The sequence below is a fragment of the Silene latifolia genome, chromosome 9 (assembly GCF_048544455.1).
Source record: "Silene latifolia isolate original U9 population chromosome 9, ASM4854445v1, whole genome shotgun sequence".
NCBI classification, from domain to species: domain Eukaryota; kingdom Viridiplantae; phylum Streptophyta; class Magnoliopsida; order Caryophyllales; family Caryophyllaceae; genus Silene; species Silene latifolia.
The window spans coordinates 139,666,560-139,693,196 of record NC_133534.1 but is presented as its reverse complement, the minus strand read 5'-3'; positions in this window follow the sequence as shown (position 1 = coordinate 139,693,196).

Below are 26,637 nucleotides of genomic sequence, written 5' to 3'. Positions count from 1 at the left end.
GGGTTAATGGGTAATTAGGGGAAACCAACATGGGGGATGATTCATGCTTAAATTACTATGTTTTCATAGTTTATTTGCTTGCTTGTTGTGATCTCAACTTATGCACATGTTATGTTTGATGAAATGCGAGCCTATGAATCATTGCATTTTTACCTATCACCTATCTTTTCAATGAGACTTGTAAGACATAAACTATCTCGAGTCTCATTAGACCATGCATATAGTTGAGTAGGGAAGATTAAGTCGACTTGTAGGTGTTGTACAATCTAATCGATTCGGCTCCGGGACCCAAACTTTCCTAGGATTGTAAGACATAAACCAACTTGATCCATCACAACAATAATTGCTTGCTTATAATTTGAGAATATGTTTGTATGATCAATTCTCATGAATCCCCGATGACCCCATGACACCCTAGTGCCTTTTATCAATTGTTTACATCCCTTTTTAATCATCTTGCTTGTTTACTTTTATTGCTATTTAGTTTAGTGATCTTCTATTCAAACCCCAAATTGTGACACCCCTAGACACCGCTAGTTGCAATTGAAAATCTCATCTCAATTCCCGTCCCTTGGATCCGACCTTTACTTGCCTCTTTACTAATTGTAGAGTTGTTTGTTGAGTTATAAATTGTGTTTTTGTCTAGGTGCTCCTAACGATAAGTACCGAAAACTAAACCTCCCTCGAGAGTCCGACCATACTACTATTACTATTAGTACTATTATTAGTATTATTACTACTACTACTACTACTACTACTACTACTACTACTACTACTACTACTACTACTACTACTACTACTACTACTATTATTACTATTATTACTATTATTATTATTATTATTACTACTATTATTACTATTATTATTACTATTACTATTATTACTATTACTATTATTATTATTATTATTATTATTATTATTATTATTATTATTATTATTATTATTATTATTATTATTACTACTACTATTACTATTACTATTACTACTACTATAACTATTACTATTATTACTATTATTACTATTATTATTAGTATTATTACTATTATTATTATTATTATTATTATTATTGTTATTATTATTATTATTATTATTATTACTATTATTATTATTATTATTATTATTATTATTATTATTATTATTATTATTATTATTATTATTATTATTATTATTATTATTATTATTACTATTATTACTATTATTATTATTAATTAATTAATTATTATTGTATACTACATACTCGGTTTACACGAGCCCAATTCACCATCCCGACTCATTCTTCCCTTTATTATTTATTCCCTCTCACAACATATCCCACAATTAATAAATATCATTTATAAAAATACTCAAAATATAATTTATAAAACATATTTTAAAAGCACATTTTAATAATTCTACCGTCTGACTAACCACCAACCAAAATTTAAAATGCGGGGTATTACAGTCTTCCCTCCTTAAAATGAACTTCATCGCCGAAGTTCACCCAAACTACCCAAAATTGACATCATTCTTACCAAAGGAAATGCTATGAATTATCAACTAAAAATAAACCAATCGTATTAAACACTCATAAGTAAAATATAGCAACTCAAAACTTTACTAGTATCACATTCTACTCTCCTAAAAACTAACTTCGCCCCGAAGTTTTCTAATAAATACTTCATTAAACATTACGAGTATTAAGTGCCCATAGAGAATTAATCCACCAAATCCGCCTAATAACTAGTTACTCCTCTCTCCATTACCTTGCACCGTAGTAGCGGTTCCATTTGACTTCCAACAATTGCTCATGTCACCTCCATTGCCTAGGTTGTTACGACTTTGATTAGAATAGTTGTTATTGAAATTCCTCTGATTGCTCCAACCCCCTGACTTCTGATTGCTCCCATAACCTGATATAGGAGTACAGTAACCTCCACTCTGATTTCCATTGCCATAAACAGTTCCCTGTGTCTCGAAATTAACCCTGCAAGTAGCATGCTTGTGACCTAGCTTACCACACCTGAAACAAGTCACAGTACTCGTTCCACTAGGGCCAGGCCGCCCCGAATTGCTTCGGCCATACCCCACCGACACAGTCCCACTTGAATAATATGATTGAAATTTATCTCGTATTCGCTTCTTTGCGCTCGCACTTTCATTTGCCGCCTCGACTTCCTCTTCTCGCCCTTCCGCTTCTTCTCTTCCTTTTCCTTCTGCTCTTCTTTTAACATATCAACAATCCTCTCTGCATGCCCAGCTCGCTGATAAACATCATCCATGCTACTTGGCTAACCAGCTACAAGCCTCTTCTTAATAGTTGTTGTTAACCCCTTCTCAAACATTAATGTTAGTATCTCCTCTATGAATTTCAAATCGACACATACTCGAGACAGCTCTAGGAATCGATTGTGATAGCTTTCCACCATCATCTCATCAGTCATCTTGAAAGAATCAAATTCAGCTCTCATCTTGCTCCTAATATGTCCTGGTACAAACACAACCCTCATAGTCTCCTGGAAACCCTTCCAAGTGATGAAATATTCATCACTCTCCTTCCAAGCTTCTCTCATGACTTCCTTGTTACGGTTCCACCTCAATCCTACTTTGCCCTTCGTGTAGACAACAGCTTGATCTACTTGCATCTAGGACAACTCAACAGCTGAAAAATGTTGTCAGTCTCTCTATGCCAATCTCCTAGTAATGATGGTTCACCTAACCCATCATACTTCGTCGGATTGTGCCTTGCGATACTAGCACTCATATTTGTTGGATCCTAAGCTTACCCTTGAACCTTAATTAGTGCCGCAGTCAAGGCCTGATTCATGGATATTAAACGGTCGATCTCCTCTTGGGACATGGTAGTTGGTATAGACTTCTTTGGAGGCGTGATTCTATAAGAAAATAAAATAAACATAAGCTTTCGCTTAGGAAATTTGGGCGTAAGGTTTTTAAAACTAACGGTCCTGCAAACAAAAACAATCAACATGTGGTTGACTGGACTGGACAAAGACCAGCCAACCACGGTGACCAACAGCGACAGCCTCCACGGCTACTACAAATCCCTTACATTGATGAAGCTTTTGCATTGACGCTTTAATAGAGTGTCGACCTCATAATTAACCCTTCAATTTATTATTTTGGAAAACCGCCTAAAAACATTTTGGAAGACGCACTTTTCTAAATTTCACCTAAAACCCCGCTAATAACGCACCCATGCAATACATTTTATTTGTCATTTTCCAAAAAGAAAAAACCCTAACCCCCTAACCTGGAAATTTGTTCTTCGATCATCATCAAGGAAGACTAAATTTTCCTATTAATTCTGATTTTTCAATTCACAAAGTTACAATTTGCCTATCACACATCGAAGGTACGATTCTACATACTGCTCTATTTTCTAAATTGTTCTTGTTTTGATTGTATGTATTATTCTGCAATTTCTGTATTAATCGATGATTTGTGAAATTGTGGAGTTGTCTCTAATCAATCAATTGTTTTATCTTGCTATTCGATTTATAATTAATCAATTGGATTTGGGAATATAATTAATCAATTGGATTTGGGCAATACCTTCTTCGTGACCTGATCCATGTTAATGTGTAGGTTCAAATTCGTAGTAGTTGTTTTGGTAAAAATTTACCGATTATGAAATTTAATTAGGTGAGTGATAGTGAGTAATCTATGGCCAACAATGATTTGAATACGACGAATTTGGTATATGTATGAGCAACGAAATAAAAGAATGACACGGAGAATTTTGGTGACGCAACCGGTGTGGGAACTACAGCGGGGGATTCGGAATTCCACCAATTTGCACTATAATCGAGACGGAGTTATGTAAGTAAGGAAATACAAGACTTATTTGCTAGCTAATTATTGCTAAGAGTAGACGGAATATTCGGTAGTAAAATGTTGAGAGTGCTTAAGTGTTGGATGCTCTTTTGCGTTGCTCCTCCCTTCCCTTATATAGATGTTGGATCTAGCTCAAGAGTCCACAAACTTCTTTACTACTTATGCTCCTAATCCCTTGGTCAACCCCATGAGAATAGGGAGTGTTTGTTGACTCTTTCACGTGGGCTTTGACAAAGTAGTATTTCAACTGTGTTTGTTTAACTTTCATCTAATGGCTCATGATACGCCACGACGTTGGTCCTTTGTAGTTGCTATCCTCCAATCAATGCTTGACATGTCATAATGGATAAAAAGGTAATTTTTATCTCTAACAATTGCCCCCAAATTTCCGTCTCAAAATATTTTAGGCGGGAATTTCTGCTTCGAGACACAAAGAACTAATGGGATTTGATAGTGTTGCCGACTTTGAACTTCCCCTCAATTAATCTTCTCTTACCGCCGCTTTATGTTTCAAACTCCCTGTAATTGTTGCCGGACTTTCAGCCTCTGAACAAGCTTTTGCCCCCAGGTTCTGGCAAACTCAAGGCTACACTTGCTGCGGTTCTGGCTCTGAGGGAGAAGAAACATGATAAAGATGCTTCCAATCCAGCCGAAAGGAGAAAAGTTGTTCCTGTCTCTGCTTCTGGTACCCGTGCAAAAAGGAGATCTGCCTCTGGTTCAGCTAAGGAGCAAGTTCCCAGTTAGGTAAATCCTCTTGCTATGAAGTCTCATAATCCTGGATATGTTCCTCCTCGTGGCTTTACCTCTGCTTCTGCGGATCCCTTGCTTCTGAATTCACCTCTGCTTCTGAGTCTTCTGTCTTAGGGTCTCCTACTCTTGGGGGTCCCTCCGAAGTAGGAGTTAGATTCCCAGAAGATTTTGGCTAGTTGAGATCTACACGAGACCGAATACGCGGTGGAGATCTTTGTTTTCTACTCCTAGGTCTGCTGAGAAGAGAAAGGCAGATTCTGGTTCTGCATCTCGATCTAGTGCCAGAAATAGGGTTGCTACTGCTTCGGCCATAGTCTACTTCTATTGAAATTACTTCACTTGCAACCATGCCCCCAATCTGTGGGTCTGCTCCACCATTTGGGTGTGTTTCTGCTTCTAGAAATGCTTCTGTTTCTGGATATACTCCGACATCTTGTTCTCCTACTGCTGAGTTTCCCTGGAGCTTTTGGCAAGTTCAGATTCTCGAGAGATTTAAGTTTCTATGATGTTGAGGGTCGCACTTTTGATGCTGAGATTCGCCTCTCACAGGCTCTGGATACTGAAGCTTCTCTAGCCTTCAAGGTGCAGGTGCTGGAATTTGGAAGCAGAAGAGAGAAAGTCGGGCGCGAGAATTTCTGTGGGTCCGAACCGGACGTGCTATCTGGTCCGGAGGAGGAAGGTGCTCCTGTTGACGCGCCAGATGCTGAGGAAGAAGTGACTTCTGCTGCTCCTGGTATTCGAACTACTGCCTCTGAGTTTGTTCCTATTTCTGGGTCTAACTCTGCATCTTGATCCCACGCTGCCGATGAATGATGGATCCACCTTATGGATGCTACGTCCAGCCTCCTCCTTACTCTATTGTTCTGCGTCTGGTCGGCATAGGTGCTTCTGGTGTTGAGAACCTCTGTCAAAACTTGCCTACGCAGTTTATACGCAGTTGGTACCTGAGAAATGTTAGTAATGCAACCTAGGTGTATGCGATGACCTTCTAATGCATGATCTAGCGATCTAATCAATATAGACACGTTATGAACTTATATGTCAGGAATGCACTGTTTATCAATGTGTCGTGAGAATGATCATGTTTGAGCGTGTGTTGCGAGTGTCGCAGGTGTTCTATCATTTGCTTTGTATCTTGCCGTTTCTGGCGTACTTTTGATTTGTGCATGCACGTTTTACACTGTATGTTTGGCCATCATTTGTTTGATTCTTTGGCTAAGGGTCTAGTATGCACACTCGTCCGAGGAGCCAGGCTTACGTGGGTGCTAATGCATCGCGGGAGGCGATTGTCCGGTTGTACGTGCTTAGCCACGGACACACGCCTTCGTAGTGAATACGAGACCTGTCGATTAGTTTGCATTTTTATTCACTTGGTCATTTATTTGAAAGATATTTATAAAAAGGAACTTCTTCACTTAAAATATTAAAGTGGTTTACTAACTTGAAAAACTTTCAGAATCAGGAAATATTAGGGTCAGAATACATGTACGGTTTTTTCAGAACCAGAAAATGTTGAGATTGAAATATGTGCAGGAAATTTTCAGAACCAGAAAATGTTGAACTTAAAATATATGCAGAAAATTTTCAGAACCAGAAAATGTTGAAATCAGAATATATGCAGAAAATTTTCAGAACCAGAAAAATATTCAGAACCAGAGAATGTTCAAAGCAAAATCTAGAACCTGACCGAGCTGTATCTGGTAGACTGAGTACCCTGTTGCTGACCATGCTGGTGGCTAACATGTGCGTGCCTCTGACAGGCGTCACACATTTTTGCAAATTCTACAGCATCTTTGCGCATTGTGGGCTAAAAGTATCTCTGCCTCAGTACTTTATTGGACAGGCTACTTCCCCTGCATGGTTTCTACATTCTCCACTGTGAAGAGCATGCAAAACAGCCTGAGATTCTTCCCGATCCAGGCATCTGAGGTAGGGTCCAGCGAGGGATTTCCTCCTTTTTATCTGTTGGCAGGGTGTCATTCTGCAGCCAGTCCAGGTACGGTTTCCTCCAGTCTGGAGTATCTTCTTCACTTCTGGTGTTGCACAACACTCCTGCTTCGTGTTTAGGTTTTAGTATTGCTGGCTCCAGCACGTGGACAATTGGTATTGTGGAGATGGCTCCTGCTTTGAAGATTGTCCCCAAGGTGGCTAGCACATCTGCTTCTGCGTTATGGTCTCTAGGGATTTGTTTGATGTTGAACGTGGCAAATTTGAGGGTCAACTCCTTTGCTATATCTAGGTATGCCATCATCCTGGAGGTGTCTGATTTTCAGATCCAGAGCTAGCTTCAGACCCAGGATCAAGGCCTCATATTCTGCTTCGTTGTTTGTGGCCTTGAATTCACATCGTACAGCCTGGACTATGAGATCTCCCTGTGGTGATTTGAGGACCAATCCTACTCCTGCTCCTCTATCCACTCAAATCTTTGAGTCTTCCTTTTGAGGTAGGTCTGCGTCGTCATTCCCTTCTGTGCTTCCAGACACCTTATTCTCGCTTCTGCTGTAGGGTCCTGGTCTTTCGCTCCTCTTTTCTACCGGGGCTTTTTTGGATACTGGTCCTGAATCGTAAGTGCCTCTTATGGGTGCAGAGTCTTCCTCTAGCCTCATGACAGCAATCGCCTTTGATTGTACCTCCTCAAAGGTAGTGCACAGATGCATGGTCAGATCTTTGTATAGCTCTGAATTCTGGTGCAGTCCTCGGCGGAAGGCTTGTATAGCGGTCGCTATATCGCACCTCGGGATTGACCCCTTCTCTTTGTTGAACCTGTTCAAGTAATCGCGGGTAGATTCCTCAAACCCTTACACTATCCGATAGAGGTCGCTGGTCTGCTTCTCTGGCTTTCTGCTGCTGGCAAACTGTTGGTTGAATGCATTAACTAGGTCGGCGAAGTTGGCTATACTTTTATTGGGCAGGCCGACGAACCACTGCAGGGCTGCTTCAGACAAGGTCGATCCGAATCCTTTGCACATACAAGCTTCCTTTAAGGGCCCGTTCGCGGTTATCACCATCATTTTTTGCTTGTAGTGGTTGACGTGATCAAGTGGATCTGTGGTTCCGTCGTAGAGCATCATGGCTGGTGGTACACATGCTTTAGGAACGCCGATGAGGGCTATGTCGTCCACGAAAGGTGAGTCTGCATAGCTATCGCGTGCCGCTTTCTGTAATGGACGTGATACGCCTGGTATCCTGTACATCAGGTCTCTCAGCTCCTGGTACTGCTTCTCCAGCGAACTACGTGCTCCTGCAAGGGGGTGAGAAACAGGCGGGAAGGAACCAACAGGTGTACCTCCTAACCAAGGCCCTCCAGGAAATTGGTCAGATGCTGGATGACTTGTCACTGGTGTTGCACTGATTATAGATCCTGGCTGCCATCCTGGTGTCTGCTGTAGTGTAGATACCCAGTATCTGCTGAGACTCCAACAAACACCCGATGATTATCGGACTACAAAATGTTTTGGAATCGCGGCGTTTGATCGACAGTTTGTGTACAACTTTACGTCGGAAAACTTAAAACGATTTCGAAAATAAAACATCTCAAAACATTTCAAAAATACCTGGAGTGTTTAATGCACGACGATGGAGTCGCATTAACACTAACTAGAGTCACAACCGACATCGGACCAAAAACCGACTCAAAAATTCAAATCCCGACTCCAACAACGAGTCAAACCGAGTCAACCACCAAAAACAAAACATTTCAAACCTTCTACCTTAAGTTTTCCCGGATTCATGTTGGTCAAGTACCAAACATGTGACTACAAAACATAGGATAGAACAAATCATGATTGCGTTTGTTGTGAAAGTGACAACACAACTCGAAGAACCGCGACGTGGCTCGCGCCTCTTTGAGCATCCCAGGTGGCCACGTCGCTCAAAACTCACACAACCACTCATTCTCCTATAAATACCCCTCAAATGTCACCAATTTGAGACTTACGCGAGTGTCCGCCCCCTCTTTTCTCCCTTAAAATTCTCGACTCGACTTCTTAAGTGACAATCCGACGCGTATTTACGACCTACCGATCGTAAACACTAGCCTTATACATTGTTTGGTACCGTCATCGTGCATTAAATCACTTAACCGACCACTTCGACCACTACACCGTCACTAACATTAAAACACTCTTTTTACTTACCAAAACGGTTTTAAACCGAGTTTTTTCCGATCAAACGAGTTGTTACACTTACGTCGGTCACTCGCCATAACCAAACATGAAGTATGATGGTGTAAAAATCCTCTTTTATTATGTTTTCATTTGTTTCATGACTATAACATGCTAAAACGTGCATAACATGAACCAAAACATGGAATAAACGAGCCAAAACTGATTTTTGGTCTGAGGCAGAAGCCCCTTAGGTCGCCAGCTTACCCGCGCCTAAATGGGGTGTTCAGACCAGAGATCAACCGTGTTTGTTCTCGTCATTTCCCTTTAATCCACTTTCATATTTGTAATCGGTTTTTACCATTCCAAATATTTTCGAACCATTTTTATTTTATTTAATTTGTTTTAACCATAAAACATTTTTCACCCTTGGTTCCTCATACCATGACGGTTAAATCCGTGTTTCGGTGATAATATTTGGTTGGTTAATGACATTTAAAAGGTATTTTAAAACCTTTTATTTCATTTCTTTACATTTTCAAACAAACACATTAGTCCCCAACACAAATTAATCCTTGGTTCTACATACCATGCCGGATTTTAACCCGGGTACGATGATGAGTATCGACTAATAACATTCAAATGGACTTAAAACAATTATTCAATTATTATTTTCAAAACTATTCATGTCAAGTTTGTCAAATCGAACTCGACATTGAATATTATCAAAATAATGATGATTATTCGAGTCTAGTTCTTCAAATCAACAAATGCGGTCTAAACGACCCCCTTCAAATCAAACCGGGTTCAAATACCCATTTTCAACACGTTTTATAACGTTTTCTAAAAGGTCAGAACATGACACATAAACCGTGGGCTAACCCGCGCCTAAACAGGCTCTCCATTTCTCATTTTCAAAACCAGGGAGGCCCCTTACACCGCCGGCTGGCTCGCGCCTTATATAGCCGTCTAGTACAGGGCCTGTTCCTTTCCAGCATTAGTCTAGGACGATCCCGACTCCGGTTAGCCCGGATATAGGATGGATCAGACGACTATTTGATTATTCAAAACCATATTTGCAAAATGCCTTACTAAGACAAATGGATCATGTTATACACCCTAAACCAAATACGGTAAATGGATGTTTAATTTCTGTCTTGCATGCAAATCAATCATTAATCCAACTCGATATCTTATACTTGATATTTGGATTAAATCAACCGACTTATAAAGCTCTCACATGTTAGGTTTAAACTATTGGATGTGCATTCATGCATTTAAACCGTTTTATAAACTTTTGCATTTAATCAACCAAGATCGATCAGTAGAGGCCGCTAACGCGGGCGGGATTGGGTGTCTGATTAAAGGGCTTCCCAATACGTACCTTCACCTCTTACTCAGAAACTTTGGATAGTGAACGACCTTATCCAGGGCGTACGAGAGTCATTCTAGAGATAGGATGATAAAGAGGGACGATTTCCTTATCTTTAGTACCTATGTCAAACGCTGCTTTGTGCTTCGATTTGACCGAGGTATAAAGTGGATTTTGAACGGGTTCCAGGCATCCCACAAATGCTTGGTGGCGAATCCGAACATCTCTAATCGTTTCGAGACCGTTACTGAGACAAAACCGACCGATCTAAAACGATCCGGTCGAAAGCATTTTTACGCCGCCGAGCGTGGCTTTCAAAAGACCTCTATACGTCCACAGATTGGCTTGGCGTGTAGGTGGCTATGTCCACAGATTGGCGACTCCGCTGGGGAGAACTAGGACACTTACGTCTTTGTGATCCCTAGATGGTGAGACTCGAACGAGGTCTTGGTTTGAATGCATTAATTGATATTACGGTCACGGTCGGGTTCCTTGTCCGGGCCCACAACCTAACCCTTTTCAACCAATTGGCTCGTCTCGTCGGCGTGAGTTTTCTCATCCCGATTGAGTCAAGAATACCATTGACGTCACACATTTCTGTTTCGTCAAAGGGCTTTCATCACCTTCGAGCACGAGGCCAGGGCACCCTCCTTACACATTTTGTTTGGATTGGTATCCCTCTCGCAAATCGGGGTTTGATAGCTTGGTGTGTAACCCACCCTTTTAAGCTAAAGCCCGTGTCAGCATAATGCATAATATAATGAACTGCGAGTGCTTATGTGCTACTTGATCATAAGTCCTTCCGTGTCATTTTCAAACTTTCAAAATTACCCTTTTGCGCCGTTGTAATGGCCGTTTCGAACCTCGGTCTTTCGCCGACCTTTACACGCCTTTCTAGGCCGTCGTAATGACGATTTTCAAACCCGATTTTGTATAACCATTTCAACACGCCTTTCTAGGCCGTCGTAATGACGACTTTTAAACCCGGTTTTGTATAACCATTTCAACACGCCTTTCTAGGCCGTCATAATCACGATTTTCAAACCCGGTTTTTATAACCATTTCAACACGCCTTTCAAGGCCGTCATAATGACGATTTTCAAATCCGGTTTTGTATAACCATTTCAGCACGCCTTTCTAGGCCATCGTAATGATGATTTTCAAACCCGGTTTTCTACAACCATTTCAAATCACCTTTTTATGCCGTTATAATCGCCGCGTCTAGACACCGATTTTAACCCGTTTTGCGCCGACAATGGCTCTTTCGAAACCTGAGAAATGCACACACCCTTTTCTCGAGACACTTTCGAGATCCCGAGGACCATACACCGTCCCCGAGACCTCTTCAAAAATATCAAACCCGATTTTCAAAACATACAATTTTGAATTTCAAAACCGTCTTGGGAAACAATACACTGTTTTCCGAGCCGACTCGAACTCAAACCGTCTTTTGCAAATAAACTTAAGACAACCTTTTCAACTGATCGACATGCGGAGATCTCTATCTTCGGAAGCCATCTATTAAAGCGACAAATGAATCTTTTTGAAAATTTCTATTTTCGAAAACTTCAGTCCACCATTCCAATTCCGCCTCGTGTCTATCGAGTCAAAGCAAACGTACTTATGGGTCTTTACTTATGAGTCGTCTCACCACGAGACCCATCTAATGACGTCACGCCGTCATGTTGGACTCGAGTCAAAGGTTAGGTCGACACCGTCACGTCATAAATCGAGTCAGCACCGAGGGACCACACACGGTCACCCCCGTCTTGTTGAGTCTGATCTTTGTCTCGTCCTTTGTGTTGTCTGCTTTCAGTCTTGGAATCATGTCGGATCTAGTTGTAATGTGAGCCGTTTTTCTGCCTCAGAGCCATGGCCCCGTCTTCAGCTTCGTCCAACAACAACAATGACAACAACAGAGATGTCACAACTGATCAACTAGCCAGCCTGCTTACCGCTCTTAAGGTCACCCTGGATCGCGTCGAGACCTGTATCGACGCCCTGGAGAACAAGGAAGGCGGGGAACATAATACCCCACCCTCGATCGAAAGCGAGAAGAGGCTGAAACTCTTGGAAGAACAGCTCCTAGCCCGGGGTAACAATATCCATCTTGAGAACAACCGAAGGTTCGAACCTGTTGGGGACCAAATACCTGACAACTTCACCCTGACTGATGTGCCTAAGTTCAAAGGAGTGGAGGACCCACTCAACCATATCCGTGCTTTCAAGGACTACATGGCCATTAAAGGGGTCAAACAGGAACTTTTTACCCCGATCTTCCCATCCTCATTGGAACCGATCCCTCACCAATGGTACTACTCCCTTGATCCGAAAAACCTTACTACTTGGGATGAGATCGCAGTTGACTTTGCCAAACAGTATGCCGACAATGTCGAGATCCAGGCCAATACCCGTACTCTCGAAGTGCTAACCCAGAACGACAAGGAGGGGTTCACTGAGTTCCTAACCCGTTGGAGGAGGGTGAGTACTAAATTGGTCAGTAAGCCGAGTGATTCAACTTTGGTGGAAAAGTTTGTCAACAATCTCCGCCCAGTTTATGCCAACCTACTGAGGTATCAGATTATCAAGACCTTCCAAGATCTGCAAATTCTTGGGACGCGCATTGAGGACGACCTCCGAAAGGGTGTCTTAGCCAAGACCACTGGCAGAGGTTATCAGGGATACACCTCAACCGGATCTCGCCCTTACGGCCAGACAAACAAGATTGATGAGGTTAACCTCGTTGAACCATCTACTAAGAGAACTGAGCGCCCCCGGAGAGTGTTTACCAACATAGGGTCCACTTATGCAAGTGCCCTGAAAAGGCTCATGGACCAGGGGAAGTTAGAACCGATCGGACCCACCCCGGTTCCGACCGATGCCAAGAAGTCCCGGTTCTGGAACCCCAACGCCTACTGTCAGTATCATCGAGGGAAAGGGCATGATACCGAAACTTGCTTCAAACTCAAGCATCTCATTCAAGAGATGATTGAGAAAGGAGATTTGCCTTTACCCCCACCAACTAAGCCGAACAACAAAATGAATCATCTGGGAATCCATGCCATCTCTGACGATGAGCCTACCCTAGACTTCTCACACCTCATCCTGCCAGTTGATGACGAGGTGAATCTCTTGGAAAAAGATCCTTCAGACGAAGTGTTTGGGGAGAAATGTAGCAAGAATGAAACTGTTATCGGGGAGTTAAGGGAACAAGTTGCGCAGTTTACACTCGCGAAAGACCAAGTCAACCTTCTACCGACATGCAATCCAGTTAATTCAACGAATCTCCAAAGTGGCCTTGTTCATGAGGGGCCAAAAACACCAGAAGATGGGGTTGTGATAGCTGATAATGCCCCGAAAGATGATTTGGATGCGTTTTTGGACGAAATCCTTGCTGCGTGTTGTCCATACACTCGATCGAGTGAAAATGCTACTCGATCGAGTGAAATAATCCATCCCATTACTCGATCGAGTGATAAATGTGGTTGATCGGGTAGTGCCCAATTTGCAGATGGTCGATCGAGTGATATTCTTACTCGATCGAGTAAAATAATTGAATAAATCATTCGATCGAGTGAAGAAAGTGGTCGATCGAGTAAATGCCAACATGAAACCACTCGATCGAGTGGTGAAAGTACTTGATCGAGTACCAGAAGCCGCGGAGACTCTTTTTTGATATCTAATTCCGCTACTGTGTCATCCTCCCCTGCTGTGGAGACGTCACACACTGATAAAGGTAAAGAGAAAGTCGCGGGTTCACTCATTGCTACCAGAGTGCCCTTCCCAAGTCGTCTGAAAGACGCAAAGGTCGAGCGACAGTACGGTAAGTTTGTGGACGTTGTGAAGAACCTCCAGGTAACTTTCTCTTTTACCGAACTTGTTACCCACGTACCTACTTACGCTAAATTTATGAAAGATATTGTTTTGCGTAAGAGAGAGCTAAGTGAATTTGAGACCGTTTCGTTTATGGAAGAGTAAAGTAATTTACTTTTAAATAAGGCTCCGCCTAAAATGAAAGACCCGGGTAGCTTTTCTATTACCTGTATTATAGGCAATGTGGTTATTGATAAGGCTCTTTGTGATTTAGGAGCCAGCGTCAGTGTCATGCCCCTATCTGTCTGCAAGAAATTGAATATGGGCCATTTTAAATTGACTAATATTACCCTACAGATGGCTGATAGATCTGTTAGGAGACCCTTGGGTGTTTTGGAGGACGTGCCTGTGAAAATAGGCAAGTTCTTTATACCAGTAGACTTAATTGTTTTAGACATAGCTGAGGACACCCGGACCCCAATTATATTAGGAAGACCGTTTCTTTGTACAACTGGGGCCATTATTGATGTCAAGCAAGGGCGTTTGACTCTCGCAGTAGGGGATGACGCGATTACCTTCAGTCTGCCTAGTACTTTGGCTCGGCCAATGATAGAGGATACTTGTTATTCAGTTGATATTGTTGACGAGTCTATTTATGACTTCTGGTCGGGTTCGTTTATGAAAGACCCACTAGAATCTCTTATGCTTTTGGATGAGTGTGCAGATAACCCAGATGACGATGATGCTGTGATGGATTTGCTTATAGACGATGATCAGTACCCTTTGCTCCATTGAGGTAAAGGTGCCGGAACGTAAGCCTCTTCCCTCTCATCTAAAATATGCTTTTTTAGATGATACTGAGAGATATCCAGTCATCGTTAGTGCTAAGCTTGATAATGATCAGCTGACTTCTTTGTTAGCTGTGCTTAAGAAAAACAGGAAAGCTTTGGGTTATTCTTTGGACGATATCAAGGGGATTAGTCCCGATATTTGTATGCACAGGATAGAGCTGGAGGAAGATCACAAACCTTGCAGATAGGGTCAGCGCCGGCTGAACCAGAAGATGCAAGATATTGTGATGGCTGAGGTAATGAAGCTACTCGACGCAGGTATTATCTATTATGTTGGTCATTCTAAATGGGTGAGTCCAGTGCAGGCTCAGGTGAAGTACACTACCACTGAAAAAGAGCTGCTAGCTGTAGTTTATGCCTTAGAGAAATTTCGTTCTTACTTGATTGGGTCAGAAGTTACTGTTTTTACTGAGCATGCAGCTTTGAGGCATCTCCTTGCTAAGAAGGAGGCTAAACCACAGCTATTGAGATGGATACTCCTTCTTCAGGAGTTTGATTTGCAGATTAAAGATAAGAAAGGAGCTGAGAACATTGTAGCTGATCATTTGTCGCGGCTGTCACGACAAGAAGGGGAAGATTCTTTACCTATTGATGACTCTTTCCCTGACGATACTTTATTTGCTGTATTATCGTCTATTTTTAACCAAGAGCCTTGGTATGCAGATATAGCTAACTACGTTGTCAGTGGCAAGCTGCCGCATGACCTTTCTCATCAGCAGAGGAATGGTTTTCTGTATAACGCTAAGCAGTATTTTTGGGACGATCCTTATTTATTTAAGGAATGTGCAGACGGTCTCTACAGACGGTGTATTCCGCAGTGAGAGGCCAAAGTAGTCCTGGAAGGTTGTCACTCCTCTTCCTATGGTGGTCACCACGGTCCACCGCGCACCGTGGCTAAGGTACTTCAGTCTGGTTTTTACTGGCCTTCTTTGTTTGCTGATGCTAAGTCTTTTGTTTCGGCTTGTGATGCCTGCCAACGATCAGGGAACATTTTAAAGAGACATGAGATGCCACAGAACGGTATCTTAGAGGTCGAGGTTTTCAATGTCTGGGGCATTGACTTCCAAGGACCGTTCCCGTCCAGTAAAGGTAATAGGTACATTTTAGTAGCTGTAGACTATGTGTCGAAGTGGGTCGAGGCAATTGCCTCACCTCATTGTGATGCCAAGTCCGTGATAAAAATGTTTAAAAAGGTCATATTTCCCCGATTTGGTGTCCCTAGGGTCGTCATTAGTGATGGGGAAATGCACTATAAAGAAAAGAAACTAACTTCCATTCTGTCTAAAGTTGGTGTCCAACACCGGCGTGGTTTGGGGTATCATCCCCAAACTAGTGGTCAGGTTGAGGTCTCTAATCGCGAGCTGAAAGAGATCTTGTCTAAGGTAGTTTCTAAATCACGGAAGGACTGGAGTCTTAAACTAGAAGACACATTATGGGCCTACAGAACTGCCTTTAAGACACCAATTGGTGCATCACCTTATAGGTTAGTTTATGGGAAATCATGTCACTTACCTGTTGAGTTGGAATGTAAGGCTTGGTGGGCAATTCGTGAGCTTAACTTTGATCCTAAGTTGTGTGGTCAGAATCGTCTTTTGCAGCTAGATGAGTTGGAATAATTTAGGCTTAATGCCTATGATAGCTCGCGCATTTATAAAGAAAAGACGAAGAGATGGCATGACAAAAGAATTCTACCTCGGGAGTTTCATGTTGGGCAAAAGGTGCTGCTGTTTAATGCCCGACTGCGATTATTTCCTGGCAAGCTGAAATCCAGGTGGAGTGGTCCTTACAAGGTAACGGCTGTTACTAAATTTGGGTCCGTTGAGCTAGAAAGCCCCGAGGAAAACCGGCTCAAGGTGAATGGGAAATATGTGAAGCATTATCATGAGGCAAATGAAGCAGATAATCGTGTCGAAGTCCTGTACTTCGACGAGCTTGACGCGCCAGTTAATTGATGCCAGAAAGGTCGTGCGGGACCTCTTAAACCTGCGCTCTCCAGGAGGCAACCCGGATTATTTTATTGTAATTTTGTTGAACTATTTCCTTGCCTTTAGCTTTTTGTTGAACTTTAGACGTTGTTTTATGCACCCTATGTTTTTCTCCTTGCTTTTTATGCGTGTTTTGCACGTTAAGTTACTCGGTCGAGTAGTTTTTCTACTCGATCGAGCACTTTTGAAATGATATTCAGTCGATCGAGTGATTTATTTACTCGATCGACAAGCTGCATAACCAAGATCACTCGATTGAGTAACAATCTGCTCGACCGAGCACTTTTTGACACCAATTCACTCGATCGAGCTATTCCAAGCCACTCGATCGGGTGGTTTCATTTTCCAGCTGCTACTTTTCGTCTGTTGAGCTACTGCTTGACTTCCATGGACCTCCTATGTTCATGGTCGGTTTGGGGAGGTCCCTCTTCACGACGTTTTGTAAGTATTCTGCCTCTAGTTATCCTTTTCTCCTCAGTTTGCATTTCTTTCCCTATTTTTGGTACAATGAGGGCATTGTACGGTTTGGTTTGGGGAGGTATGCATCCATATCTGTGTCTGCATGTTTTCTTGCATTTTCGTTTGCACGTTTCTTTATTTTTGCATGCATTGTTATCTTTAATTCAATTTAAACACATAAAAAAAATTTCACGTTTAATTTGAGTTGGAACGTTTGAACTTTGACGCTACATTGAATCCCTTCCTCTGCCTTGCATATTCTTGACATATAGTTGGCAGGATAATGTGCATAATCTACTAGTTTTTGTTTCTTTCTTATCTGAACGAATAGACTTGACTCATATATTGGCAAACTACATTACATTCTGAGGTTAGAGCTTTATAAACTGGTGACATTCATGACCGGTTTCATTTAGGATGTGAGTAGTACTCTTTTTAAGGCATGTAACATCAATTTGCATAAGCATGGGTCTAGTCTTCTTAATACATGTATGCATTCGGTCTGTGGATGGTGACACATGTTAGGAGAGGCAATTCCCCTTTTATTTCATTCTACCCATGAGCCCCATATAGCCAAATTGCCTTTTTGTCCTATTAGCTACATACTATAATTTTTCCTACCCTAGCCGAGCTAGTGATGTGTAGCTGTTTGGAATGCTTTACTGCAGTTTGGTTACTTTTATGTGATTTCAGGAGATGGTGGAAGAAATGAAAGGGAATGAAAAAAATGATGAATGAAAATGAGAAAAAAAAGAAAAAGAATGAAACGAAAAAATTGGAAATACGAAAAAGAAAAAGAGAAAAAAAAACAAGTGCGAGAAAAATGAGAAATTGTATGATGATTTTCACTCCCATGTCTCATTTATATTTTATGGGGAGTTGACAAGTTTATGGCGTATTGTGAGATTAGTGCATTGAATTTGCACCGTTCTATTTTGTTATATTGAGTACGAAGTTGGGATGTAGTTTAATTTTTGGATTCGTTGTTGCTAGCCTGGCTACTAACTCCACATATCCAAATTCATCTTAGCCCCTTCTTACCCATTACCTCACTTACCCAAATGTAAGTCCTCGGCATGTGTCTTGGTCATTAGTATGGTTGGAATGTGTATGTATGGTTGTAGAGACTTTATTCATGTTAACTGCATGCATGTTCTTATAGGTCGAGTTAGGTGACTGTCTTTACTTCTTTCTATCTTTCACATATATACTCACCTTGTGCCCAATTTTGAGTGATGAGCGACCCTTGAGAGTCCGATACTTTTGAGTCTTGCAAGGTCGACGGTTCAGTAAGTTTGAAACATCGATTTAATTCGTTTGCACTTATCATTTGCCACTTTGTTAGTTGTTGCATTAAACTGGTTTTGGTGGATGATTTGTAGCTGATGCGTTGGTCCCGTTCCACTGTTATTTCTTAGTTGCATTCATAGTTTGCTTGGGGATAAGCAAAGGTTTGGTTTGGGGAGATTTGATGCGTGTATTTTATATAAGGTTTTTACCTCATTTCTACACGCATTGCTGTACTATTTACGTGGCATCTAGCTACAAATACCCCCGAATAGTCTACTTTGGTTCGTTTTATGTAAATTGCAGGAATAAACCGAAGAGGAGCTAAATCGAGCCTAAACGCGTCCCATTTGCATGCATTTATGGAGAACAAGGTGCCGGAGCTTGGAATCTATCACTTTGAAGACGAGTGAGCTGGTTTCGGAAGGTGTCATGATGTCTAACGTGCCAAAATAGCTCGATCGACTAATTTTATAGTCGATCGAATGCTTTATATACTGAAGGTTACTCGATTGAGCAGTTCGAGTATTCTATCGAGAAGACATTACAAGGAGTTACTCGATCGTGTGGTTTATTTCCACTCGATCGAGGGGTTTGTCGCTTAGTTGCTCGATCGAGTGGTTTATTTCCACTCGATCGAGTGGTTTTGCCTATAATAGAGTTTTCCGCCTAATTTCCTATGGGCTTTTGTAAATAGGCTATGGATTAGGTTTAGAGGAGGATTTTCGTTTACTACTAATACAGTAGCTGCGTAACTCTTCCTCATTCACTTTTCACTCTATAATTTTCCACTGCTTCATTCATTTCACTTCTACTTGATCGACTTCTACTGCTTATTGATTTTTACCTTTCTTCTATACTTTGCTAAGGAGATTCGGATTTGTAATTGGTATTATTTCTCCTTTTATTTCTTAATCATATCTATTATTTTATTTCTATCTTCTTCTCACTGCTTCCATTATTGTTTTATTTAATCTTTCATTCTTATTAGTATTATGTTTAATCCTTGTTATATATATATTATTATTGTTAACTCGATAGTGATGTGTAGCTAATTCCCTTTTGCTAAGGCTAGGGGATCCATGATTATGAAGGGATAGTGATTCAATTATTAGGTTAATGCTGATGCAGTCCTTGTTGTTAATCGATGCACTTATTTGTATCTGTCTAATTGAGTCGACGCAAATAGGCATTTAAATCATAGTAAACTTTGACCTAGACCGGAAGGTTGGAAAAGGCGAGACTCGTAGCAAACATTAGGGCATTGTAGTGAGGGCGGAAGCTAAGCTATTTGTGCTTTAGGGCGAATTGAGACCTGAAGGAGATATTCACTGCTCCTCAGACCATACTTGCATTGACCTGAGACCTAAATTACTTGACCGAATGATCATGGTGAACCGTCTGTCTTAGCTGCTTTCTTTATCCGCTTAATCCTTATTCTCTGCCTTTTTCTCTCTCTCATTCTCGTTCGTTTAGAACAACAACCCAATTAAAACCCCAATTTTGGTTATCGTGACGAACTTAGACAAAGCTGACATTTTCCTATCTCCCTGTGGAGATCGACCCGACTTCCCTAGCTATATTAGTTAGAGCCAGTTGGTTATTTTTGATAGGTATACGACTGCCCTGTCACCTAGTGCCCGGAAATTCAAGACAAGAAGATCAACCCCCACCCCCTACTCAACAACAAACAAGTGAAGCACAACAAAGTGAGGGGGACAAAACACTATTCCTCCCTACCACATTCCTTACCAACCCTACAACCACCCTAACCCATTTATTATACAAAAGGATTATTTCGCCACGGGCTTTCTTCAAGCAATGCATAGGCAACAATACGATGATAGGGTGGATGCTTACTATGCTCTCTTTCCCAATTTCCATCAATTGGCCCGGCAAGGGCGGATTAATGAGGGAGGAGCACTTCCCTCATGGGATCAAAATGGCATACTCTTCCCTAATTCGGCCCATGGGAATGACGGACCTTGTGGCAATGGTAACGGAAAGGAGGAAATCTCAAGTGATGGTGACACCGTGGAAGTGAATAGTGATGGGGATGAGTTTATGGACTTTTATGAGAGTGATGAGTCAAAGATGAATTAGAGTGATGAGCTTGGAGGGGATGATGATGATAAGTGAAAGAGTTCTTTGGCTTACTGGAGGAGGGCAAGAGGCACCCACCATAGCTTTTGTGATATTTTTCTTCCTTTCTCATTTCCATGTCAAAAACTAATTTGCATAATAATTTTGTTTGAATAATTATTGTTGTTTTGACTTTTGCCTAGTGAGTGTCCTAGTAACACCAAAGGACCTTTTTCACATTAAAAACATCAGGGTGTTGACAAATTACTTCAAATCGTCGACAAAGTTCTATATGACTCATTTATGCTATTTCACCATGATTCCCCTATGATCCCATGATTCCCTAGTGGTGTTAATCACTTGTTCACATCCTTATTTTTATTGCTTGTTTTACCTTTCATTGTTTTTTCTTGCTTTCATTAGTTTGAGTCATACTCAAACCATTTGTGACAAACCTAGTGCAACTATAATAGGATTGAACAATTCAAATACCCCCGTCCTTTGGGTTCGACCCCGACTTGCTTGCTATGCTAGTAGTTGGGTATAAATGTGTTTGATGGTAGACAACGACCCGTCGCATCAGACACATTGTCAATGGAGGCTTGATTACAAGAATAGCCAAGAGGTATAACCCAAATTTCAAAAAACATAACTCGTATGTCCCCCTTCCGGGCAATACTAGGCTCAGTGAACGACTTCTTTTCCAAAAACATCATTGGATAGCCTACGAAAGGTATGAGAGGCAAATCAAATGGTTAACAAAAGGGAGCGCCCCATTAAGCCTTCCAATGAAAGGATTGACAAGGATTTCACCGAGGAGAGGGCCCCTTTCCTGAATACCATCATACCTAGTGTCCGGAAATTCAAGACAAGAAGATCAACCCCTACCCCCTACTAAAAAACAAACAAGTGAACCACAACAAAGTGAGGGGTAAAAAACACTATTCCTCCCTACCCCTTTACTTACCAACCCTACAACCACCCTAACCAGTTTATTCTACCAAAGGATGATTTCGCCAAGGCCTTACTTCAAGCAGTGCATAGGCAACAATAAGATTATAAGGCGGATGCCTACTATGCTCTCTTTCCCAAATTTCATCAATTGGCCCGACAAGGGCGGATTAATGAGGAAAGAGAACTTCCCTCATGGGCTCAAAATGACATAATCTTCCCTAATTCGGCCCATGGGAATGACGGACCTAGTGGCAATGGTAACGGAAAGGAGGAAATCTCAAGTGACAGTGACACCGTGGAAGTGAATAGTGATGGGGATGAGTTTATGGACTTTTATGAGAGTGATGAGTCAAAGATGAATTGGAGTGATGAGCTTGGAGGGGATGATGATGATAAGTTAAAGAGTTGTTTGTCTTAGTGGAGGAGGGAAATAGGCTTCCACCATAGCTTTTGTGAGCTTTTTCTTCCTCTCTCATTTCCATGTCAAAAACTAATTTGCATAATAATTTAGTTTGAATAATTCTAGTTGTTTTGGCTTTTGCCTAGTGAGTGTCCTAGTAATACCAAAGGATCTTTTCCACCTTAGCAACATCAAGGTGATGACAAATTACTTCAAATCGTCGACAAAGTTCTATATGACTCATTTATGCTATTTCACCATGATTCCCCTATCATCCCATGATTCCCTAGTGGTGTTAATTACTTGTTCACATCCTTATTTTTATTCCTTGTTTTACCTTTCATTGCTTTTTATTGCTTTCATTAGTTTAGAATCATACTCAAACCAATTGTGACAAACCTAGTGCAACTATAATTGGATTGAACAATTCAAATACCCCCGTCCTTTGGGTTGGACCCCGACTTGCTTGCTGTGCTATTAGTTGGGTATAAATGTGTTTGATGGCAGACAATGACCCGTCACATAAGACACATTGTCATTGGATGCTTGATTACAAGAATAGCCAAGATGTATAACCCAAATTTCAACAAAGATAACTCATATGTCCTCTTCCGGGCAATACTAGGCTCAGTGAACGACTTCTACTCCAACAACATCAATGGATAGCCTACGAAAGGTATGAGAGGCAAATCAAATGGTTAACAAAAGAGAGCGCCCCATTAAGCCTTCCAATGGAAGGATTGACAAGGATTTCACCGAGGAGAGGGCCCCTTTCCTGAATACCGTCACACCTAGTGCCCGGAAATTCAAGATAAGAAGATCAACCCCCACCCCCTACTCAACAACAAAGAAGTGAACCACAACAAAGTCAGTGGAAAAAAACACTATTCCTCCCTACCCCTTTCCTTACCAACCCTACAACCACCCTAACCCGTTTATTCTACCAAAGGATGATTTCGCCACGGGCTTACTTCAAGCATTGCATAGGCAACAATACGATGATAGGGTGGATGCCTACTATGCTCTCTTTCCTAATTTCCATCAATTGGCCCGGCAAGGGCGGATTAATGAGGAAGAAGTACTTCCCTCATGGATCAAAATGATATACTCTTCCCTAATTCGGCCTATGGGAATGACGGACCTAGTGGCAATGGTAACGGAAAGGAGGAAATCTCAAGTGACGGTGACACCGTGGAAGTGAATAGTGATGGGGAAGTGTTTATGGACTTTTATGAGAGTGATGAGTCAAAAATGAAATGGAGTGATGAGCTTGGAGGGGATAATGATGGAAAGTAAAAGAGTTCTTTGGCTTAGTGGAGGAGGGCAAGAGGCACCAACCATAGCTTTTGTGAGCTTTTTCTTCCTCTCTCATTTCCATGTCAAAAACTAATTTGCATAATAATTTAGTTTGAATAATTCTTGTTGTTTTGGCTTTTTCCTAGTGAGTGTCCTAGTAACACCAAAGGACCTTTTTCACCTTAGCAACATCAAGGTGATGACAAATTACATCAAATGGTCGACAAAGTTCTATATGACTCATTTATGCTATTGCACTATGATTCCCCTATGATCCCATGATTCCCTAGTGGAGTTAATCATTTGTTCACATCCTTATTTTTATTGCTTGTTTTACCTTTCATTGCTTTTTATTGCTTTCATTAGTTTAGAATCATACTCAAACCAATTGTGACAAACCTAGTGCAACTATAATTGGATTGATCAATTCAAATACCCCCGTCCTTTGGGTTCGACCCTGACTTTCATGCTATGCTAGTAGTTGGGTATAAATGTGTTTGATGGCGGACAACGACCCGTCGCATCAGACACATTGTCAATGGAGGCTTGATTACAAGAATAGCCAAGAGGTATAACCCAAATTTCAACAAAGATAACTCATATGTCCCCCTCCCGGGCAATACTAGGCTTAGTGAAGGACTTATATTCCAACAACATCATTGGATAGCCTACGAAAGGTATGAGAGGCAAATCAAATGGTTAACAAAAGCAAGCGCCCCATTAAGCCTTCCAATGGAGGGATTGACAAGGATTTCACCGAGGAGAGGGCACCTTTCCTGAATACCGTCATACCTAGTGCCCGGAAATTCAAGACAAGAAGATCAACCCCCACCCCCTACTCAACAACAAACAAGTGAACCACAACAAAGTGAGGGGCAAAAAACACTATTCCTCCCTACCCCTTCCCTTACCAACCCTGCAACCACCCTAACCCGTTCATTCTACCAAAGGATGATGTCGCCACGGGTTTACTTCAAGCGCAATGCATAGGAAACAATACGATGATAGGGTGGATGCCTACTATGCTCTCTTTCCCAATTTCCATCAATTAGCCCGCCAAGTGCGGATTAATGAGGAAGGAGCACTTCCCTCACGGGCTCAAAATAACATACTCTTCCCTAATTCGGCCTATGGGAATGACGGACCTAGTGGTAATGGTAACGGAAAATAGAAATCTCAAGTGACGGTGACATCGTGGAAGTGAATAGTGATGGGGATGAGTTTATGGACTTTTATGGGATTGATGAGTCAATGATGAATTGGAGTGATGAGCTTGGAGGGGATGATGATGATAAGTTAAAGAGTTCTTTTGTTTAGTGGGGGAGGGCAAGAGGCACCCACCGTAGCTTTTGTGAGCTTTTTCTTCCTCTCTCATTTCCATGTCAAAAACTAATTTGCATAATAATTTAGTTTGAATAATTCTTGTTGTTTTGGCTTTTGCCTAGTGAGTGTCCTAGTTACACCAAAGGACCTTTTCCACCTTAGCAACATCAAGGTGATGAAAAATTTTACTCCCACTAGGAAAATCCAAAATGACAATTTGCATCGCATGCATGGCCTTGTGGCCAAACTCCCTCCATATAACTTTAACCGTTTTGGGCAAGTTTGATCACAAGCATCCCGAGTTAATTTAAATTAGCTCTCCAACCAATCGAAAGCATGCATCATTTAGAGTAGTTTAGGTTGCATCATTTGTAATATATTTCATGTAGTATGCATTTAGTATAGCATTCATGCATTCGATATAAGCTTCATGCATTTGCACTTGCATAATTTCCTATCGTTTTGTCCATTGAGGACAATGTCCACACTAGTGTGGGGATGAGGAATTCTAACATCTAATTCTAACATCTAACATAACATCTAACCTATTTCAAAAACATGAAAAAAAATTGAAAATTTTAAAAATTCCAAAAACATATTCTTCCTTAGTAGCATAGATTTGTATATATTTGTTTGTTTGTCACTCTTATCACATTGGGACGACTACGCCATATTCGAAGCATGAGGGAAATAGAAGACCGCATGGTATGATCTTTCCAAATCTCCTTCCTCCTTCTTATATGTCAATGACAATGTTGCTTCATTTTGTTGATGCGGTATGAACCTATGTGTTGTTAAGAGTTTCCATTTAGTTTATATGGCATTTTATTTGATAGAAGCATATGCATTAGAGTTGTATATATATTAGTCACATAATGGCATGTAGTTGCATGTTAGAAATTTTGTGAAAATGCCTATTTGGGAAGCTTGACAAGTGTATATAAGGCCCTTGTAGATAATTTTTCTCCTTGAAACTTTGTTTTCTAGAATACCTTCAAGACACCCTAGGATGTGTCATACTAGTATCTTTTGTCTCGTGGTCTAAGGCCTAGTCAAGGGTTTGCATGTGTGTCATTTATCCAACCTTATGATGTGATATGGACTTGATCAACCTATCTAGGGGACCTTGATTGACTTGGTGATTTGGCAACCCAAAAATACTTTTCTCTAATAAGTTTGAAGTGCTCATTTCAATAGTTTTGTGATGTGGAATCATTTTAATTGCCAAAGAAACCTTAAAATGTTTTGAATTGTTGAAATTGCCGATAAATTTGATGGAGGCGTACCAATTCAATGTGCTTTTGTGAGGGATCCATTGAATTGGGCCCCACACAGTTGTGAATTCGGCCGCCCAAAGACAAAGTGACTATCACCCCAAGAGCTATTGTCTAAAGGTTAACTGGTTGCCTAATAAGCGATTGGTGAAAGCAAAGGACACTAGAAAATGAGGGACAAACCTCATCTCAAAGTTTTGAAATGTGAAATGCGGAAGTTGCAATGAGGCCAAATTTTGAATGTTAGTCAAATCCACTACCTTTGTTTTAATTGATTTGAGCAAAATCATTTTTGTTATGCCACCTTGTTGAGCTTGGGACGATACTTAGGCTTTACACTTGTAGAGAATCCGATATTTGTCATGTCATATGCCACTAACATCATAAGGATCATCCTTCCACCCCATCTGATCACCCTTGATAAAAGCATTTAGCAATTGTGGACAAAAGTAGCCTAGTTTAACACAACTTGGAGTTGACTTGTTTATATCCTCTTGGACTTAGTAACTAGGAGAACTAATATCTATGATGGAGTGTGTACCCTTTAATTGCTTCCCTTTTAGTTGATTTCTGCCACTTAGATGAGGAAAGTGGCTATTCTTTTGTAGATGCATCCTTTGACGTGTTTTCGTGTGCTTAATGTTTGGATGCATCGCCATTTTGGCAAGCCCCACCTTGCCTTGCAAGAAGGCATCTTACCTCATAGATGTCTTGTTGTGAGTTGAAGGGGCGGAGTGAGACCCGATAATTGTCTCACATCAGCTATGTTATGAATAAAGTTCATAGTTTTAGTCACCTCTTTACTCGGGACGAGCAAAGGTTCGATTTGGGGATATTTAATGTGAGTCGTATTTACG